Genomic DNA, 20057 nt, shown 5'->3' with positions numbered 1-20057 from the left:
AAATAGACGGAGACGGACAACATGAACCCTTCAAATTAAGAGTTTTAAATGTTTTTATAGAAGGAACACTCCTAAGGAACTGCACAGGGATCTGCAAACTAGACCTTCTTCTTCTCTAATATAATTGCACAATACTGCGGATGTTGGAAATCTGAAATAACAACAGAAATTGCTGGAAATACTCAACAGGCCAGGCAGCCTCCGTGGAGGGTCCCAGACCTGAAACGTTGGCTCTGTTTCTCTCTCCACGGATGCTGCCTGGCCCGCTGAGTATTTCCAGCAATTTCTGTTGTTATTTCTTCTTCTTCTTCTTAGGCAGTCCCTCGGAACCGAGGATGACTTGCTTCCACATTAAAAATGAGTTCTCAGGTGACGGATGAGTCCAATGCGGGACCTACAGTCTCTGTCACCGGTGGGGCAGACGGTGGTTGAAGGGGCGGGTGGGTGGGGTGCTTGGGTTGATGTGCGCTCCTTGCGCTGCCTGCGCTTGGCTTCCGCTTGCTCCCGGCGAAGAGGCGCGAGGTGTTCGGCGCCTTCCCGGATGCTTCTCCTCCACTTTGTGCGGTCTTGGGCCAGGGATTCCCAGGTGTCGGTGGGGATGTTGCACTTTTTCAAGGAGGCTTTGAGGGTGTCCTTGAAGCATTTCCTTTGCCCACCTGGGGCTCTCTTGCCGTGTCGGAGCTCCGAGTAGTGCGCTTGTTTTGGGAGTCTCGTATCGGGCATGCGGACAATGTGACCCGTCCATCGGAGCTGATCGAGCGTGGTCAAAGCTTCAATGCTGGGGATGTTGGCCTGAGCGAGAACACTAACGTTGGTGCGCCTATCCTGCCAATGGATTTGCAGGATCTTGCGGAGGCAGCGTTGGTGGTAATTCTCCAGTGCTTTGAGGTGCCTACTGTTAGATCCGTGTATTTTTGATGTAGTGTGTCCTTCAATAACTAGACACGAGACTGCAGGAACAATCAACAGGTATTTACTGGATGAGGGTTACTCTAAAACTAACGTACAGATCCCTACTCAGGGTTTATATACAGGTGTGGTCACTGCCGGTACTACAGTATACAGGAGCTGTAAAAAGTAGTTCTCCCCTTAAAGGTACATACACTACAATTCCTCCCCTTTTAGATTGACACTACCATAACATTCATTTAACAATTAACACTTTTAACATGCACATTAACTGAAAATAGTCCATTTATAAATTCAGTCTTTGGGGCGGCTTCCTGATCCTTTCTGTATAGCGCCTTTCCTGAGTGGCTTGTTCTTGGTGCGGAGGCCCCCTGTCGTCAGTTGGTTCATCAGCTTCCGATGCTACTGTTTCTGGGGTAGATACTACCTGTATGTCGGGTTCATCACCAGGTGCGCGAGACATGGGGTTGACTCATTCCTGTGACTCTAGGATCTGGTCGACATGGCGTCTCACAATGTTCTCCCCAACATCCACTGTGTACATTAGTGGCCCCTGCCGTGTGCATATCGTTCCTGATTGCCATTTCTCTGTTCGGTAGTCGCGGGCCAAGACTGGTTGCCCTACATTGAAGGTCCTTGTTGGCTTCTCATTGATGTGCTGGAATTGCTTATTCTCAACATCTCTTCGTACATTTGGTCTGAGCAAATCCAGACGAGATCTCAACCTTCGGTTAAAGAACATCATGGCCGGGGTCTGGTTGGTGACTGCATGTGTCGCATTTCTGTAGGCTAACAGGAAATTGTCCACCTTATGCTGCAGTGGAATGTCGTCATCGCACATGGCCCTTACTGCTTTCTTAAAGGTTTGTACGAACCTCTCAGCCAATCCATTTGTGGCTGGATGATACGGGGCGGATGTGTAATGCCTTACCCCATTCCTTTTCATGAATCTTCGAAACTCTTCGGACACAAACTGTGGTCCGTTATCAGAGCAATCTGCTCTGGCAAGCCGTTCCTGGCAAATATGGTCCGTAGGACTGCAATAGTTTTCTCCGTGGTGGTGGACGACATTTTGATCACCTCAGGCCATTTCGAGTGCGCATCCACGGCTATTAGAAACATTGAGTCCATGAATGGACCAGCAAAATCAATATGCACCCATTGCCATGGAGATGAGGGCCACTCCCATGGGTGTAGAGGGGCATGTGGTGGTGCATTTTGGACCTTCTGGCATCCTGAGCAGCTCTTTGTCAGGTCCTCGATTTGCTGATCGATCCCCGGCCACCACACATAAGCCCTAGCAAGGCTTTTCATTTTTACCCCTCCCAGATGGCCTTCGTGAAGCTCATTGAGCACTCTCCCCCTTAACTTGGGTGGAATTACCACTTGGGATCCACACATCAAGGTCCCCTGGCATACTGACAGCTGTTCTCTTCTGGATGAGAATGCTGGCAACAAGTGAGTCGCCATGTGTTGGCCATCCCTTCACCGTCAAGTCATATACCCGAGACAGTGTCGGGTCATTTCGGGTCTCCTTCTCTATATCAGCGTTAGTTACTGGCAAGTGTTCAATTATAGTCGAATGAAATATTTCGACAGGGTCCACTGCTGGTGCTTCCTCCGCAGTAGGCAGTGGCAGGCGTGATAGCCCATCAGCGTTTCCATGCTGTTTCGTGCCCTTATACTCGATTTCATATTGGTTCGCCCCTAGAAAAAGTGACCGTCTTTGTAGCTGTTGCGCAGTCATCACCGGCACGCCCTTCTTTGGATTAAAGATGGAGACAAGTGGTTGGTGGTCCGTCAGCAAGGTGAACTTCTGCCCGTGCAGATAGTGGTTGAACTTTTTCACTCCCCACACGGGGAGGCACGGGGGGCACGGTGGCATAGTGGTTAGCACTGTTGCCTCACAGCGCCAGGGACCCGGGTTCAAATCTGGCCTCGGGCGACTGTCTGTGTGGAGTTTGCACATTCTCCCTGTGTCTGCGTGGGTTTCCTCCGGGTGCTCCGGTTTCCTCCCACAGTCCAAAGATGTGCGGGTTAGGTTGATTTGGCTATGATAAATTGACCCTTAGTGTTAGGGGATTAAATACGTGGGGTTACGGGGATGGGGTGGGATATGTGTCGGTGCAGGCTCGATGGGCCGAAATGGCCTCTATCTGCACTGTAGATTCTGTGATCTGTGATCTGTGATCTGTGACCAGGCTGAGGGCCTCCCTGTCAATCTGGGCGTAGTTACGCTCGGCTGAGGTTAGTGACCGAGACGCAAAGGCTACCGTCCTCTCCGAGCCGTCCGGGAACTTGTGCGACAGCACCGCTCCAATGCCATAGGGTGATGCATCACACGCCAATCGAATTGGTAGTGCTGGGTTGAAATGAGCCAACACCTCTTTTGATGTGATCAATTCTTTGCACTTCTGGAAAGCTCGTTTACATTCGTCATTCCACTTCCATGGTACCCCCGTTTGCAGTAGGGTGTTCAGTGGGTGTAGTACTGTAGACAAATTCGGCAAGAACTTATGGTAGTAGTTCACCAGCCCGAGGAACGACCTCAGTTGTGACACATTTTCCGGCGCTGGAGCCTTGACTACTGCCTCAATCTTTTCAGGGGACTTATGTAACCCCTCTTCATCAATAACGTGGCCACAATACGAGATCTGCTTCTGGAAAAACTCGCATTTGTGGCGATTTGCTCAGAGCCCATATTCCTTCAATCTAGTGAGCACCTGCTCCAGGTTGGCAAGGTGAGCACTGTCATTTTCGCCCGTGACCAGGATGTTGTCCAAATAACACTGGGTCCCTGGAATCCCTTGCAGGACTTGATCCATTGCCCTTTGCCAAATAGCCAGAGCTGATGCTACCCCGAACACCAGCCGGTTGTATTGGTAGAGACCTTTATGAGTGTTGATCGTGAGGTACTGTTTCGAGGCTTCTTCTACCTCCATTTGCAGGTACGCCTGGGCCAGATCAATCTTAGTGAAGCGTTTCCCTCCAGATAGCGAGGCGAAAATATCTTCAATCCGCGGAAGCGGATATTGTACCGTGTGAAGGACTGGGTTCACTGTCAACTTAAAGTCCCCACAGATGCGAACTTTCTTTGGTTCACCAGGCGTATTACTCAATGACCTCTTCATTACAGGAACGATGGCCTTAAAAAACTTTGGGCTTGCATTTTCCTCTATTTTGATCATCGCTGTTATGCCTTTTAGTGTTCCAAGTCCCTCCTGGAACACTTCTTGTGCATCAGTTAGCATTTTTGACAGTCGTCCAGGTGTGGTGTCGTCATCCTTTTTGGCATCTACAGTCAGTGCTTGTATGGAATGCCAATCTAGCTGTATCTTCCGGATCCATTCACGTCCTAGTAGTGGTGGTCCTCCATCTGGCAATACATATAGGTCCATTTTTGGTGTTTCCTTACCGTTATATACAACGTTCACCCTTATTTTTCCTTTGGGGTAGACATTTTGCCCCGTGTACGTCTTCAAGACAATCTCTGTATCTCTCAAAGGTATATGTGAGAATAGCCACTTGTAGTCCCTTCGGTTTATGACTGTTAGGGCTGATCCTGTGTCCAATTCCATTTTCACTTGGACTCCAGCTATCTTGAGCGTGACCCAGATAGTTTGATGATCCTCCGTTTGGATCACCTTATGTAGTTTCAGACAACCCAGCTCCTTGCTTCCGGAGTCTGTATCACTTTTCTGTTCGTCTGAACTACTCTCCGTCACCTTATGTACCTTCTTGTACTTCTCCTGTGGAGATTTCTTGCTGCTGGTTTTCTTTCCCGACCTGCAGACTCTTGCTATGTGTCCTACTTTTCCACACTGTCTGCACACTTTGTCCTTAAACCAGCAATCATTATGGTCGTGTGTTGTTCTGCCGCAGCGATAACACTTCTCTGTTCCGTATGACATTTCATTTGTGCCACATTCTTGCGGTCTCCGTTGTATCTCTGCAGCGCCCCATGCTGCTGCTTCGTGTGATACTGCCATGCTGAAAGCCTTTTCCAGCGTAAGGTCCTTTTCAGGTAAAAGCCGTTTCTGGGTTCCTTCACTTTGAAGCCCACACACAAACTTGCCCCTTAAGGTATCTGCCAGTCCCGCTCCAAACTGGCAGTGTTTCGATAGCTTACGCAGTTCCGTTAAATACTCAGCATTACTTTCATCTTTATGCTGGTTCCTTTTGTGAAACTTAAATCTTTCTGCTATCAGCAGCGGTGTGGGGTTTAAGTGGTTCTGTAGGGTTGTCACTATGTTTCCAAAATCCTTGTCCACTGGCTTCTCTGGGGTTACTAGGTTTCGCAGTAAGCCATACGTTTTTGCACCCATGGAATTCAACAATACCAGCGCATTCCTCTCATCTGGCACTTCATTCGCCTTGCAGTACACTTCTATGCGTTCGACATATGTCGTCCAATCTTCGACTTCATTGTCGAACGCTGTGATACTGCCACTCTTCGGCATCCCTAGGTGTGGTTAGACTGGCTCAAAATGGCGTTTTCCCGCGCTTCCCTTCTTCTCCGCTGCGGCTCAAAATGGCGTTTTCCCGCGCTCTCCCTTCTTCTCCGCTGCGGCTCAAAATGGCGTTTCCCGTGCTCTCCCTTCTTCTCCGCTGCGGCTGCTCGGCCCTTGAACACCGGCTGCACTCTGCGCGTTTCCCTTTCTTCCCCGCTGACGCTGCTCATCCCTTCAACACCGGCTGCGCTCTGCGCGTTTTCTTTCGCACCTCTCTCTTCTCCCGTCGATGCTGTTCGGTCCTGAACACCGGCGGCGCCCTGTGCGCTCTACCCTCTCTCTTCTCCCGTCAACGCCGCTCGGTCCTGAACACCGGCTGCGCCCTGTGCGCTCTACCCTCTCTCTTCTCCCGTCGACGCTGCTCGGTCTTTTCTGTGCCGTCGGTCGGCTCTAGCCGCCGCTGTCCGGGAAGGGTCTGCGCCGTACCTGTTGCCAGCCCGTTTCGCTGGACCACCGTGACGGGAGAACCAAGCCCAGCTCTCAACAGCCTCCCCTGCGATGCTCAATCTCTGCTGGATGACTGGGCGGTTGCTCGTGGTCGACGCCCGTGCTTCTGGCCTCAACTTTCTTCCACTGTTCTCCAGGAGCGAATCCCTGGGAGGTAATGCAGAGTTGCAGGTAGGTTCGAATCTGCCTTGTCGCCACTGTTAGATCCGTGTATTTTTGATGTAGTGTGTCCTTCAATAACTAGACACGAGACTGCAGGAACAATCAACAGGTATTTACTGGATGAGGGTTACTCTAAAACTAACGTACAGATCCCTACTCAGGGTTTATATACAGGTGTGGTCACTGCCGGTACTACAGTATACAGGAGCTGAAAAAAGTAGTTCTCCCCTTAAAGGTACATACACTACACCTACTGTACATGGTCCATGTCTCTGAGGCATACAGCAGGGCGGGTATTACTGCTGCTCTGTAGGCGACCGAAGGCTGCACTGGCAAATTAGACCCCAGTGCTGATCTCTGGCAATTTTTACATTAAAATTTACTGACCCATTTATCATGCAATCTGCAGTTTTTAGAATTCCTCTCGTTGCCAGCGTGGTCCGTGACTCCTCCGCCTTCGCTAGCAGATTTTAGCAGTACTAGACACAGTAGCAGTGTTCCAATTTCTATGGATAGATAATTATGCAATTTTAATGGAATATTCTTGGTACAGGACAGGTACAGGACAGGTACAGGACAGGAAGGTAGTAGCAAGAGGAATTATGAAAGTTCTGACCTGCATTCGAAACAGTTCAGTAGCTGAGTATATTAATGCAAGGAAGTTCGGAATGATAGCTAGTGGCTGGTTTCTGAATCCCTCATATTATTCTATGTTGACTGAACAAACGACTGCCGACAAAACAGGATTTTGACACACCTGATAAATTCAATATTATACCTAGGATAAGTTAGGCAAGCAAATAAACACGTGCTAGATGTAAATAAGCCTAAAATCTAGTTAGGCAAGCAGAAAAAACATCTCTCTATTATAGTAATAAAGTTAAAATATGAATGTAGCTTTCGGTTACATATAAATTGCTAAGCATTTGTTCCAATGTCACACTGCCAACACACAGGATCATGTCCAACATGAGCACCAAAGTCACATCACTGCAGAATCCCTCTTTCACTGCATTGCTGTGGTCATCAAGCACAAATTATGGCCCTCGAGGATAGCGATAAATGCTTAGGCACAAGTCAATCACTAACCCTCTTAGGAAAAGTCTCGCTTGCAGACAACAGGTTTAATTATTTTTTAATTGCATATCACGCGGCTCCACGTGCACTCTAATCGCCTCGCTTTCCAAAGGAAAATGTATATCCAATTTCAATCTTATTTCTAATGGAGGAGCAATGTCCTCCCTGTTTGGTGCAGTCTGTCGCAAACTTCAAATGCTGCTTTTAAAGAACTTGTATACAGGGAACTTTCGATTTACCGGCACCTAAATAACCGGAAATCTCGGTTAACCGGCAAAATTCAGGAGTAGGTTTTACTTCATATTGTATTTCCCTTCTTCCATCTGTGCTGTGCAAGGGTGTGGCTGCAGCTGTTGCTAAGCTACAGAGACGCTTGAAACTTGTGTCCATTGTTCTACAGTTGTTGCTAAGCAACAGGGTTTGTTGCTTTATACGGAGCTGTAAGCTCGCCCTATCTTTTACTACAGCGTTCGGTTATCCGGAATTTTTGATGAACCGGCACCACGTCGGTCCCGTCCGTGCCGGATAAAAGAAAGTTTCCTGTACAATGTGGTCTTCATGACAGAGCCTTCTGTTTGAAGGAAGACTGGACAGTTAAATTCTTGATCACCACAGGTACGGTAGCATGGTGGTTATGTTACTGGACTAATAATCCAGGGGCCTGAATTAATTTCTTTTATATTTGTTTATGGGATGTGGGCGTCGCTGGCAAGGCCAGCATTTATTGCCCATCCCTAATTGCCCCTTGAGAAGCCGCCTTCCTGAACCGCTGCAGTCCGTGTGGTGAAGGTACTCCCACAGTGCTGTTAGGGAGGGAGTTCCAGGATTTTGACCCAGCGACGATGAAAGAACGGCCGATATATTTCCAAGTCAGGATGGTGTGTGACTTGGAGGGGAAATTGGAGGTGGTGGTGTTCCCATGTGCCTGCTGCCCTTGTCCTTCTAGGTGGAAGAGGTCACAGGTTTGGGAGATGCTGCCGAAGAAGCCTTGGCGAGTTGCTGCAGTGCATCTTGTAGATGGTACACACTGCAGCCACTGTACGCCGGTGGTGGAGGGAGTGAATGTTTAAGGTGGTGGATGGGGTGCCAATCAAGTGGGCTGCTTTGTCCTGGATGGTGTCGGGCTTCTTGTGTTGTTGGAGCTGCTCTCATCCAGTCAAGTGGAGAGTATTCCATCACACTCCTGACTTGTGCCTTGTAGATGGTAGAAAGGCTTTGGGGAGTCAGGAGGTGAGACACTTGCTGCAGAATACCCAGCCTCTGACCTGCTCTTGTTGCCACAGTATTTATGTCCAGTTAAGTTTCTGGTCAATGGTGACCCCCAGGATGTTGATGGTGGGGGATTCAGCGATGGTAATGCCATTGAATGTCATGGGGAGGTGGTTAGACTCTCGCTTGTTGGAGATAGTCATTGCTTGGCAGTTCTGTGGCACGAATGTTACCTGCCACTTATCAGCCCAAGCCTGAACGTCATCCAGGTCTTGTTGCATGCGGGTATGGACTGCTTCATTATCTGAGGAGTTGTGAATGGCACTGAACACTGTAGTCATCAGTGAATATCCCCATTTCTGACCTTATGTTGGAGGGAAGGTCATTGATGAAGCAGCTCAAGATGGTTGGGCCTAGGACACTGCCCTGAGGAACTCCTGCAGCGATGTCCTGGGGCTGTGATGATTGACCTTCAACCACCACAACCATGTTCCTTTGTGCTAGGTATGACTCCAGCCAATGGAGAGTTTTTCCCCTGATTCCCATTGACTTCAGTTTTACTAGGGCTCCTTGATGTCACACTCAGTCAAATGCTGCCTTGATGTCAAGGGCAGTCACTCTCACCTCACCTCTGGAATTCAGCTCCTTTGTCCATCTTTAGACCAAGGCTGCAATGAGGTTGAGGGCCGAGTGGTCTTGGCGGAACCCAAACTGGGCATCAGTGAGCAGGTTTTTGGTAAGTGCCGCTTGATAGCACTGTCGATGACACCTTCCATCACTTTGCTGATGATTGAGAGTGGACTGATGAGGCGGTAATTGGCCGGATTGGATTTGTCCTGCTTTTTGTGAACAAGACATACCTGGGCAGTTTTCCACATTGTCGGATAGATGCCAGTGTTGTAGCTGTACTGGAACAGCTTGGCTAGAGGCGCGGCTAGTTCTGGAGCACAAGTCTTCAGCACGATAGCCGGGATGTTTTCCGTAGCCTTTGCTGTATCCAGTGCGCTCAGCCGTTTCTTGATATCACATGGAGTGAATTGAATTGGCTGAAGACCGGCTTCTGTGATGGTGGGGACCTCAGGAGTAGGCCGATATGGATCATCCACTCGGCACTTCTGGCTGAAGATGGTTGCAAATGCTTCAGCCTTGTCCTTTGCACTCACGTGCTGGGCTCCACCATCTTTGAGGATGGGGATATTCATGATCCCGAGACATGAGTTCAAATCCCACCACGGCAGCTGGGGAATTTAAATTCAATTAAATAAATCTGGAACAAAAAGCTAGTATTAGTAATAATGACCATGTAACTACTGGATTGTTGTAAAAACCCACCTGGCTCACTAATGTCTTTTTAGGAAGGAAATCTGCTGTCCTTACCCGGTCTGGCCGATATGTGACTCCAGACCAATGTGTTTGACTCTTAAGTGCCCCTCTGAAATGGCCCCGCGAGGCACTCAGCTGTGCTCAAGGCAACAGCTCACCTCCACCTTCGAGGGCAACTAGGGATGGGCAATAAATGCTGGCCTTGCCAGCGACACCCACATCCTGAGAGTTAAAATAATCACCAGCACTAAATCAGAGCAGACTCAGCACGTCATCCCTCGCGACATACTTCAATTTCAATATTTTCTGACGATTTATATTTTTGAGCTGGATTTACTTTTCCACCAAATCCCAGGCCAAAAGGCTACCAACTTCCAAAACTGACCCTGTGACTTTCCCAAACTACAGGGGTGGGGGCTCGCTCAGCCTCTTCCCCCAAAGCCTCGTGAACGGTGAAGAACCTCTGGTGAATGAACAGGGAAGGTTTTTGCCGATAAATGTATTTTAATGCTGACTTGCCTACCAACACCCAAGAAGCATTTAGATGAGCACTTGAAACGCCGTAGCATACAAGGCTACGGATCAAGTGCTGGAAAATGGGATTAGACTAGCCAGGGCTTGATGGCCGGTGCTGACACGATGGGCCGAAGGGTTTCTTTCTGTGCTGTATAACTCGGTGACTCTATGGGGGAAAAATTTGGGGCGCCATTATTGGCCGTGCGCAAAGTTTAGCGCCTGGCGCTAATTATTGCCTCCGATGGCAAACTTGGCTTTTATCGCCTCTGGAGGTGATTGGAGCGCTAAATCAGGCGCTTTTCACATGTCTTAAGGTGCAAAGGCCGAGGAGCGAGGCGCTACCTCAGAGCGCTGGTGAAGCAAGGAAGGACAAATCAAAATGAACCTGCAAAGTGCTGCTCAGTACCCAAAACTCCTTCACACAGCGTTGAATCTCTCCAGAAGTCTCTCTCTCTCTCTCTCTCTCAGAATGCGTGGTGCAAAAATGTCACCAACAAAAAAAGGCAGGAAGCAGTCGCCTTTAAATAGCGCTCCCCTAGTCCCTTTCTGACGCAAAACGCTCCCCTCAACCTGTCGCTGCTAGCAGCAGGTGGTAAGGCAGGGGGCGCCATTCAATATCCAGTCCAGGGCGCTACCGGGGCGTTGCGCACTCGACTGACGTCACGATCTGCTGGCGCAGGAGATCGTGGCGGTAGTGTTTAGCGCCGCTGCAAAATGACTAGTTAATTTCGCGAGCGGTGCAAACATCGCCGTGCCCGGGCGCTAGTTGCTTTGCGCCCCATTAGCGCCCTCTTAAGGCGCTAACGGGAGGCGCAAACAACTGAATTTTTCCCCCTATGACTCTATGACCCTATTTTCTGCCTCAAAAAGATAGCAGGGTTGCCAAGAATGTGTTCAAGCAACTTATTTTGTGTTCAAAGACTCGAAGGCACACAAGATAGATACAGATGAGAAAGAACAGTGGGCCAATTCCAGCTCACCGACCCAGGGAAAAAGAACCTTCTTGAAAATGATGCTCTGATAGTGAGGAACCAACAGCGTAGATCTGGTTAAAGCAGATTAGAACACAGCAATGTTTACAAAGAGGTCTGAGCGAGATGTAACATTCAAAAGAACATGAATTAAAATTACATTTACCTTTTTTTCCGGCTTCTGGATTTCAGGTAGAACAGCACAAAAGGGCTTGATGACTTCTAAAAGTTTAACTACAATAGGCAAGAACATTAATTTCAAGCAACCTAGTAAAAATTCTGTGTCCGATGGGGTCCCCCTAGCTTGTAAACAACGCAGGATTTGGGACAATTCTCCAACAAAACTTTCCCTTCTCTTTCCACTATTTTGCCAACTGAGGAAGGCGGGGGGAACAACAGAGATCGAGGGGGAACGACAGAGATCGAGGGGGAACGACAGAGATCGAGGGAACAACGGACAGAAACAGACAAAAAAAGCCAGAGTACACAAGCTATTTGGTTCTTTATGATAGCTTCCTGCTGACAATGTTGCAAAGAAACCACGGAGAGAATTGCATTTTTTGTAAATGTTGGGAGAACACACTGGAGCTGAAGCACCATGCAGTAGAGATTAGAAGGGTGGGTGGATGCTGTCCCTGCGCGCAACTTGGACTGTGCTGTAAGAACATCTCGCACTGAGCCACGAGTGAGAACATGGGCTTAAAGTAAGGCTGTGCCACACTTTACTAGGTACCTTCATTTGTAGAAATGCATCGACTGGCAGGAGCTGTTCTTAAACTCAAAAGGTGGCATTAAACCTGTGATGAAATAACTCTGTGTTCTGGCATTTGTATTGTTGTTGTTGTTGTTGTTGTACATGCTAATGTCTGGAATGTTGAACCAGTGTAACAACTTATGCTCCTCCCTAGCCCCGCCCCTCTTCTGGAATGTTCTACCAAGGGCTGGGTCAGTGATGAACTGTGCTAAATTGATGCCATGTTCTTACTTAATAAAAGCCTTTAGTTTTAAGCTTTAACCTCATGGATTCAGGCAGTCATTTGGCACATCAATTTTATTAAGTAACAACTTTTGGAAGATGGATCGATTTTTGAAACCAGAGCGTCTGGATATCGATCCCCATTCGGCAGATGCGTCGAAGAAGTTTACGCATTGGCTTCGATGTTTTGAATACTTCATCGCATCGCTCGATTCGACGGTTAACAAGTTGGGTCTTCTAACCAACTTGGTAAGTCATCAAACTTACTCGATAATTGAAGATATTACTACATATGAAGAGGCCTTCGCAGCCCTTAAGGCCCAGTACCTTAAGTCGGTTAATGAAGTATACCAGGTATCTCTTGTCTACTCGCAGGCAATTACCTGAGGAATCTCTGGACGATTTCCTGCAGGACCTTAAGGCTTTGGCTAAGGATTGCAACTACAAGACTGTCTCTGCCATAGTGTATCAGGAAGAAGCCATCCGCGATGCTTTCATATCTGGCCTCCGATCTAATTATATTAGACGGAGACTCCTCGAGAACGACTCGTTAGTTTTAAAAACGGTCGTCGCTACTGCTCGATCGTTAGATGTAGCCCAGAAGAATTTAGAAGTGTATGCATCAGCCCGTGCGTCTCTCTCAGCCTCGTGTGTTCCGAGTATGGAGGCATCCATAACACCGATGGAGCCTCCACTTAATCCTATTGTTGCGGCTGTACCCCATGGGTCTAAGTGTTATTTTTGTGGCCAATCTAAACACCCCAGGCAAAGATGCCCAGCCAGAGAGGCTACCTGTTTTAAATGTAAGAAACAGGGACATTTTAGTAAAGTGTGTAAGGGAAATCCTGTACCCAATGTCTTTTCTGCTGCCGCCTATCGTTTTACTCTAGCCTCGGTTACGATTGACCAGACCATACCGTGTTCCTTGTCGAAATCTATGATGGACATCAAGATTAATGGTCGTCCTACTGGGTGTTTGATAGACTGTGGCAGTACTGAAAGTTTTATACACCCCAACCTTGTTAACTCCTGTTCATTGAAAGTGTATCCTACTCGAAGTGAAATTGTGATGGCGTCCAAGTCCCTTACTTCGGAGGTAACTGGATATTGTAAAGTCACATTGACCGTTAAGGATACGGAGTATAAGGACTTTAAACTCCTCATATTACCTCAGTTGTGTGTGAGCTTAATATTAGGCTTGGACTTCCAGTGTCAGCATGAGAGCGTTACCCTTAAGTATGGTGGATCTCAGCCTCCACTCACAGTCTGCGGCCTTTCTACTTTAAAAGTAAGTCCGCCTTCTTTGTTCGCGAACCTTGCTCCTAATTGTAGACCTATAGCGACTAAGAGTCGACGGTATAGTTCAGAAGATAAAACATTTATAAAAGAGGAAGTGGAAAGTCTTCAATGGGAGGGGATCATCGAACACAGTAATAGCCCGTGGCGTGCCCAGGTGGTGGTGGTTAAAACTAATGAGAAGAAAAGACTTGTGGTCGATTATAGCCAGACTATAAACTTGTATACCCAATTAGACGCCTATCCTTTGCCTCGTATTTCTGAGATGGTGAACCAGATAGCTCAGTACCGCGTGTTCTCCACCATTGATTTAAAGTCTGCCTACCATCAACTCCCCATTAAAATAGAAGACCGACCTTATACAGCCTTCAAAGCTAATGGGCGCCTGTACCAATTCCTTAGGGTGCCCTTTGGAGTGACGAATGGGGTAACCATCTTCCAACGGGAGATGGATCGTATGGTGGATGAATACGCGTTGGAAGCAACATTCCCGTACCTGGACAATGTTACTATCTGTGGGCGCGACCAACGGGAGCATGATCAAAATCTCGCGAAGTTCCTAGAGACTGCAAAGAGGTTAAACCTGACCTACAACGAAAACAAGTGTACCTTCAATACTACACGTTTGTGTATTCTTGGTTGCGTTGTGGAGAATGGGGTAATCGGGCCAGATCCTGAAAGATTACGCCCACTTAAGGAATTACCTTTACCTCACACAGTAAAAGCTTTAAGAAGGTGTCTGGGATTCTTCTCGTACTATGCCCAGTGGGTGGCTAACTACTCAGATAAAGTCCGACCTCTTATTAAGTTGACGTCTTTTCCGCTATCAGCGGAAGCTCAGGAGGCTTTCCTTGATATCAAACGGGACATTGAGAAGGCAGTGGTATGTGCTGTGGATGAGAAGATCCCTTTTCAAGTGGAAAGTGATGCATCTGATTTTGCGTTGGCAGCAACTCTTAACCAAGCTGGTAGACCAGTAGCTTTCTTCTCTTGTACATTGCAAGGACCAGAATTTCGACATTCTTCAGTGGAAAAGGAGGCACAGGCGATTATCGAAGCAGTCAGGTATTGGAGACATTATCTCGCTGGCCAACGTTTTACACTCATTACTGACCAGCGATCCGTGGCCTTTATGTTCAACACTAAGCAGAGAGGCAAGATCAAAAATGATAAGATTTTAAGATGGCGAATAGAACTGTCAACATATGACTATGATATTCAGTCCAGGCCTGGAGTATTTAATGAGCCATCGGATGCTTTGTCACGAGGAGTATGTGCTAGTCTAGGTATAGATAAGCTTCAAAGTCTCCACGACGCACTCTGCCACCCTGGGGTTACTAGAATGAACCACTTCATTAAGTCCCACAATCTACCCTACTCTATTGAGGAGGTCCGGACAATGACCAGAACCTGTCGTGTTTGTGCTGAATGCAAACCCCGCTTCTATAAGCCGTCCGAGCCAGCTCATCTTATTAAAGCAACTCGACCATTTGAGCGTTTGAGTCTCGATTTTAAAGGTCCCCTTCCATCGAGCGACCGTAATGTCTATTTTCTTAATATTATAGACGAGTACTCTCGGTTCCCTTTTGTTATCCCCTGTCCAGATGTGACTAGTGCTGTTGTAATTAAATGCCTCTGTCAACTGCTTTCCTTGTTTGGCATGCCTAACTATATACATAGTGATAGGGGTTCTTCCTTTATGAGCGAAGAATTGTGACAGTTTTTGCTATCGAAGGGGATTGCAACGAGTGGAACTACCAGCTACAACCCTCGTGGTAATGGGCAGGTCGAGAAAGAAAATGCGACAGTGTGGAAGGCTATTGTACTGTCTCTGAAGTCGCGAGGCCTGCCAACCTCTCGCTGGCAGGATGTCCTGCCAGACGTGTTGCATTCCATAAGGTCTCTTTTGTGTACAGCGACGAATGCCACCCCTCATGAAAGGATGTTTAGTTTTCCAAGAAAAGCTACTAATGGAGTAATGTTACCCACATGGTTGACAACCACGGGCCCTGTGTTGTTGCGCAGACATGTGAGAGGCCACAAGACTGATCCACAGGTGGAGGAAGTACAACTCCTTCATGCTAATCCCCAGTATGCGTACATTCACTATCCGGATGGGCGAGAGGATACGGTCTCTATTAAAGATCTTGCACCTGCTGGAGCTCGAAAAGAGTTCGAATCTGAGAGTAGAGTTTTCAATCGTGGTATTGGACCTTCAGAGACACAAACCCTCAGTGTGGAAAATACTGATGATTCTGGGAATTCAAATGAACCGGAGTTAGTACTCCGGGAGGAGCCTCAGCAAGAGTTACATTGTTCCCAGAGGATTATCAGACCTCCTGACAGACTGAATCTATAGCAGGGGGTGAATGTGATGAAATAACTCTGTGTTCTGGCATTTGTATTGTTGTTGTTGTTGTTGTACATGCTAATGTCTGGAATGTTGAACCAGTGTAACAACTTATGCTCCTCCCTAGCCCCGCCCCTCTTCTGGAATGTTCTACCTAGGGCTGGGTCGGTGATGAACTGTGTTAAATTGATCCCATGTTCTTACTTAATAAAAGCCTTTACTTTTAAGCTAACTTCACGGATTCAGGCAGCCATTTGGCACATCAAAACCTTAATCCTCAGGTCAAGAAATCAAGGATACAACAGTAAAAAGAACAGGATGAATACAATGCATTGAAGTAGGTTGTAAAATATATATCTCTCTATTTCACATATGCTGTGATAATAATAATAACTTCCGGGAAGTTATGTCATCACTTCCTGTGAACTGTGAACTATGAACTATGAACTGTGTACATACCTCACTTCCTGTCATATGTCACTTCCTGTTGGACTGGTATGAATACTGGACTGTTCAGTATTGTAAGAGGCTTCTACCAGAGGCATGGTAAAGACCTCTCTTGTATATAGTGTGTTTATAAGTTACTTAAAGCTTACTTTAAAGTTACTTGATGGTAAGACTCCTTTTTCTTACATCAATTTAAGTAACTTAGTATTTACACTTACAAATACTAGACCTTCGGACAAACTCGGAGTTAAGGATCCAGGGAACCACCCATCATGGAGAGAATCCTTAGACCTATTCGTCTGGACTTGGACCCGAATACACCAGCAGCTGGCAGGGTATGGAAGCATTGGTACCGTACTTTTGAGAATTTTCTGGATGAATGTAAAGCGGATGCTCCTACTAGATTGAGGATACTTATCAACTATGTGACCCCAAAAGTGTTTGAATATGTTGATGAATGGGATAATTACGATGAGGTGATTTGGGCACTTAAGAAACTGTATGCCAAGACCCCAAATCAGGTCTATGCTAGACATCTACTGGCCACAGCCCAACAAGGGCCAGGGGAATCAATTAACGAATTCCTGCAAGAACTTCGCAGGCTCAGCATAGATTGTAACTTTCAGGCAGCCTCAGCTGAGCTGTACCGCGAAGAAATGATTCGTGATGCTTTCATCTGCGGGATTGCCTCTCCATTTATACGCCAGCGTCTACTAGAAAGTAAAACACTTGAGCTACAAAAAGCTTTTGACCTAGCTTGTTCTCTGGATTTGGCAAAGAGAAATGCAGATCTCTATCAGCTGCCCAGATCTCAATCTGCTGCTGTAACTGCAACCAGACAATTCAAGCGGTCTCAGGTGAACCCTATCATGGGGGAATCTAATTCTGATAATTCTGATGAAGAAGAGGAGGATGACCCCACTTTAGCAGCCTCTTGGCAATCTAGGAAGGAATGCTTCTTTTGTGGAGATGCTTTTCACCCCAGGAAAACCTGCCCTGCTCGCAATGCAATCTGCAGTTATTGCAAAAAAAAAGGACACTTTGCTAAAGTTTGCCTATCAAGGGCCTCTACGAGGGCCAATCCAGCTAAGGCCTACCGAACTGCCCCAATTAGGGCCTATCAAGATGCTCCAGCTAGGACCTATCAAGCTTCCTCTCGAGCTCTCTCCCGAAGAAGCACACCGAGAGTTTTAGCCACTCTCTGTGCAACGACACCAATTACAGCTGCTTGCCCACAGAACCTGTCTCATGCAGCCACAAAAATTTCAATTAAAGGGCATACCTTAGATGCCTTAATTGACTCAGGAAGTACTGATAGTTTCATTAAGGAACAGATTGTTGCGAAATTGAAACTACATGTCTTCCCATCGGACCAGGCAATTGTGATGGCTCAGTCATCACTTAATACCAGAATCTCCAGCTTTTGTGTTGTTATGACACTTCATGGTCGTATGTATCCCTCCACCCGACTTTTGGTGCTCAAGGACTTATGTAGTGATCTCCTCTTAGGGCTGGACTTCCAAAAACAGCATAAGAAACTCACCATTGAGTTCGGTGGATCCAAACCCGGACTTACTATTTCTAATATACCGTCTAAATTACTGTTTTGTGCATTGTCAGCAGCTTCACTTGATGAACCCTCATTATTTGCCAGTATTCCGCCTCGATGCAAACCAATAATAACGAAATCGCGGCGCTTTAATCAGGAAGACCAATCTTTTATTGCGGCTGAAATCTCTCGACTTCTAGCAGAGGATATCATCGAACCATGTTCGTCGCCCTGGCGGGCTCAAGTCGTCATTGTCAAGAACCCTCTAAAACCTCACAAACAGCGACTATGTATTGATTATTCGCAAACCATCAATCAATATACCGACTTGGACGCCTACCCATTGCCACGCATTGATGATATGGTTAATAAACTGGCCGAATACAAAGTGTTCTCAACTTACGATTTAAAAAGTGCCTATCATCAGGTACCCTTGAAGGTCTCAGATAAGCAGTACACGGCCTTTGAGGCTAATGGACGGCTGTACCAATTTCGTCGCCTCCCATTCGGGGTTACTAATGGAGTGGCTGTCTTCCAACGGGCAATGGATGGCCTGGTTAAGCAGGAAAACCTAAGGGACACTTTTCCCTATCTTGATAACATTACCATTGCAGGTCACGATCAACAGGAACACGACACCAACCTCCAAAAATTTCGGGATGCCCTCCATCGCCGTAATTTGACCCTGAATGAATCCAAATCTGTTGCGTCGCAACCGACCATCAACATCCTTGGCTACTGCGTAGGCAATGGTATCATTAAGCCAGACCCAGAAAGACTTCGCCCGCTCCAAGAGCTCCCGTCACCTAAGAATCCGGCTTCTTTACGTCGGGCTCTCGGTCTGTTTGCATACTACGCTAAATGGATTCCTCATTTTTCGGACAAAATCCAACCCTTGCTGCATGCTAGATCATTTCCACTGGGAACAGCGGCTGTTGCAGCCTTTAACCTTCTCAAAAAACAGTTGGAGAAAGCGGCTCTTCACTCCATCGATGAGAATCTCCCTTTCGTGGTTGAATGTGATGCCTCGGAGGTGGCGATCTCGGCTACTCTGAATCAGGAAGGTCGTCCTGTAGCATTTATGTCCAGGACCTTACAAGGTGCCGAGCTACATTATCCTCCGGTTGAGAAAGAAGCCACAGCCATCATAGAGGCAGTACGGAAGTGGAACCATTTTCTAGCTCGCCAGCACTTTACATTGATCACGGACCAACGATCAGTCGCCTTCATGCTCGATAATCGAAAACGAACCAAAATTAAGAATAATAAAATACAACTTTGGAGGATGGAACTGGCCTCTTTTGGTTATACCATTCTCTATCGGCCTGGCAAGGAGAATGTGGCCCCGGACACCCTCACACGGGCATTCTGCTCCACTATGTCATCCTCTACTCTCATGGATGTCCACAATGGATTGTGTCATCCTGGCGTTACGCGCATGCTACATTTCGTACAATCACGGAATCTCCCTTTTTCCACTGGAGATGTAAAGAAAATATGCTCAGAATGCCGGCTTTGTGCGGAATTAAAACCTCAGTTCTTCCGCCCCTCAGATGGTATACTCATACATGCAACCCAACCGATGCAACGACTTAGCATCGATTTTAAGGGCCCAGTGCCCTCTTCAACTCAGAACACATATTTGCTCACCATGATCGACGAATATTCACGTTTTCCGTTTGCCTTCCCCTGCTCCAATATGCTGGCGTCCACAGTAATCTGCTGCCTTGAGCAGGTATTTTCTCTCTGTGGCATGCCGGCTTATATTCACTCAGATCGGGGTCCATCCTTTATGTCAAGGGAACTCAAAGACTACCTCTCAGAACGGGGAATTGCTACAAGCAAAACCACACCATACCATCCCATCGGAAATGGGCAGGTAGAGAGGTATAACGGTATCATCTGGAATTCCGTACGTCTCGCTTTAAGATCTCGGGGCCTACCAGACCAGCAATGGGAAACAGTGCTTCCGGATGCATTGCACTCTATACGGTCCCTGCTTTCTACAGCCACAAATACTACACCTCATGAGCGGTTCTTTGGATTCCAGCGTCGCTCATCTCATGGGACATCACTCCCGTCATGGCTAACTACTCCTGGACCTGTATCACTCCGAAGATACGTTCGGACGTCTAAAAATGACCCTCTCGTAGACGAGGTCGAACTAACCGATGCCAACCCCACCTATGCAAACATAAGATATTCTGACGGCCGAGAATCTACCGTATCATTGCGGGATCTGGCTCCCTGCCCACCAGGACCTAGTGGGACATCGGGTGATGGCATTTCACCAGGAAACTCTTGGGACCTATCG

At 47.4% G+C, this 20057-nt stretch overlaps 1 pseudogene; it reads right to left on the bottom strand.

Annotated features, from left to right (window-relative positions):
• The window catches only part of LOC147105892 (protein transport protein Sec61 subunit alpha-like), a 36630-nt pseudogene extending 25252 nt beyond the window's left edge, over positions 1-11378 (bottom strand).
• Between the last annotated feature and the right edge of the window lie 8679 nt (positions 11379-20057).

The sequence above is a fragment of the Somniosus microcephalus genome, chromosome 17 (genome assembly GCF_052327205.1).
Source record: "Somniosus microcephalus isolate GS21.2 chromosome 17, FLI_Smic_1.0, whole genome shotgun sequence".
Lineage (NCBI taxonomy): Eukaryota > Metazoa > Chordata > Chondrichthyes > Squaliformes > Somniosidae > Somniosus > Somniosus microcephalus.
Note: the sequence above shows the minus strand (reverse complement) of the source record. Positions and strands in the feature narration are given on the sequence as shown.